The 2,415-nt window shown below is 33.9% G+C and overlaps 1 protein-coding gene and 1 long non-coding RNA gene across 2 annotated transcripts in view; both read right to left on the reverse strand.

The window, feature by feature from the left end:
• On the reverse strand, positions 1-290 carry LOC109587470 (uncharacterized). Its single transcript, XR_002187630.1, has 3 exons — positions 263-290; positions 151-207; positions 1-30 (listed from the first exon to the last, which is right to left on the reverse strand). It is a non-coding gene; the product is annotated as an uncharacterized LOC109587470 (long non-coding RNA).
• Positions 1-2,415, reverse strand: part of LOC109587466 (ephrin receptor 1-like) — an 11,901-nt gene that overhangs the window by 5,065 nt on the left and 4,421 nt on the right. The gene's annotated exons all lie outside the window — the stretch shown is intronic.

The raw sequence follows: 2,415 nt of genomic DNA on the forward strand, positions 1-2,415 counted from the left end.
CATCATATACTAATGCTTCTTCATCAATACCTGTAATAATTCAATACAATATGTCACACTATATAGACCATAATATTCACCACACATTAACAATACTCTCCTATTGATCCATACACACTATATACATGTACTTGGTTCATATATGCATACTTTCTATTCCTTCTCTGTTGTGAATACCATAGGCAGGATTAGCAGAGATACCAGAGTCTATTAATAAATGTCATTAATGATAATGTATGTATTGTTTTATAGTCTATCTTACTTTCAGTAACTCCATAGGCAGGATTAGCAGAGACACCAGATTCTATTAATAAATGTCATTAATGATAATGTATGTATTGTTTTATAGTCTATCTTACTTTCAGTAACTCCATAAGCAGGATTAGCAGATACATCAGTATTCCAGTCTATGTCATGATGTTAATATCATTATTGTACTTATATAATATCATTAGGTCTTACTTTCACCAGTAACTCCATAGGCAGGATTAGTTGATACTGTTAATGTGTTCTGTCCTTCATTCGATCTTAGTGCTATTGTATTTAGATTAATATTAGTACATGACAATAGTTTTAATTACCATCTGATTGTTGATTTATGTCAGCTTTTCTTTCATCAGAACTGAAAGTATCATTTCCATTTGTTGTTTTATACAATCTTCTCCTACACACTAATACACTCACTATTAATATTACTAGTATAGTAACTACCAGTAATATAAATACTGTACTAAGTACTGCTGCTAGTGTATTACTGCCAGTACTGCTTTCACCTTCAGTAGATACTGTAACTGATGGATTACTGGTCGAGCTATCAGTAACTGATGTACTACTGATGGTTGATACTATAGGAGGAGGAGGACTAACTGTACCATCACTGATTGATGGAGTAGGACTAGTGACAGGAAGAGTTGAAGAGAGAGTGTTTGATGATTGAGAAGGTGTGTTTGTGATGTGAAGTGTATTGTTTATTGATTGAATTTGTGTGGGGGAACTTGTCATCAAGGATGATGATGATGTAGACTGCAACAAGGTAGTGGATGGTATGTTCACATCAGTAGTAGTATCTGGAGTATGACTCATAGTAACAGGAAGTGCTGGAGTGAGAGCGTTTGATGGTTGAGAGTGTGTGTTTGTGATGTGAGGTGTAGTGGTTATTGAAGTTGGTATCATTAGTGTGGGGGAACTGGTCAAGGATGATAATGATGATGAAGAATGATTTGTGATCAATGAGGTAGTGGGTGGTGTGTCCATATTAGTAGTTATTGTAGTTACTGGAGTATGGGAGTTTGTTGTTAGTGATTGTGTATAAGTAGAAGTAACTGTAGAAGATGTTCCTACTAGTGATGGACTTGACCCTAACAAAATTTATTACATGTAGCTACTAGTGAAGGCAAGCATTGTATATTAATTACTATTGAATTACAATACATATCTTACCTACTACAACTGATATCAGTGGATAGTCATTATGTTCCAATGGTATTAATCCATTACTGCTATCAAGCTGATAATTCAATGGTCCATTGTATTGTTGATAATACATTGGATTACTACTAGTGGTTACATTGATTACTAATATATCTCCATACTGTACTTCAATATCACTTGTAAAGTTATATACATTACCATTACTTGATGTAGCAGCAGAAGCATCAACAGTTAGTGCATGAATCAGTTGAGAAGAACGTTTTAAATAAATGTTAGGATAATGTTTGCTTGTAGTCTGATTCTGTGTAATACCAATTATCCAGTTAGTAATAATACCATTACATGTGAACTGTATATCAGGAAAAGCTCTTGTATCACTGACTGGTATTACATTAGTAACTGATAGACTGTTTGTATTAAATGAACTGTCAATTGGAGGATAATTGCAACTGTTACCTATAAATACATTAAAATAATAAATACATTTCATTAATGACATACTTGTAATTGGATGTATTAGAATACTTGAGGTTTGTAAATCTAAATTACTTTTGTCAATGCTATCATCCCCAATATCAACTGCTCTTCCAATTTGACCAGTACCAGTTACTTTATAAAATCTAACAACACTTCTATCATCAGGAGGTTGATATACTCCTAGTCTGTAATCTCTGAAATTATCCTCAATGTTCAAAGGAGTAGGTAGTGTATAATGATACAGTCCATTGGTAGTGAAATTGTATGGAGATAGCCTAAGTTCAACAGATATCTGATCTGTTCTAATCCTGGATCCTCCTGGACCTCGTACTTCCCATAGCTCTATTCTAGGATATTGGTTCCTATTACCAGTTTCAGTTCTAATGTCAACTCCAACTAATACTTCAGTCAATTTGCTGTTGTCTACATTGCAATGAATCTTATCATCTTCTTCAGTGATGATCCATCTTGTTTCCACTGATTCTGCTAGTCCTGCAGTAGTTTGTC

The sequence above is a fragment of the Amphimedon queenslandica genome, unplaced genomic scaffold (genome assembly GCF_000090795.2).
Source record: "Amphimedon queenslandica unplaced genomic scaffold, v1.1 AMPQUscaffold_12559, whole genome shotgun sequence".
Lineage (NCBI taxonomy): Eukaryota > Metazoa > Porifera > Demospongiae > Haplosclerida > Niphatidae > Amphimedon > Amphimedon queenslandica.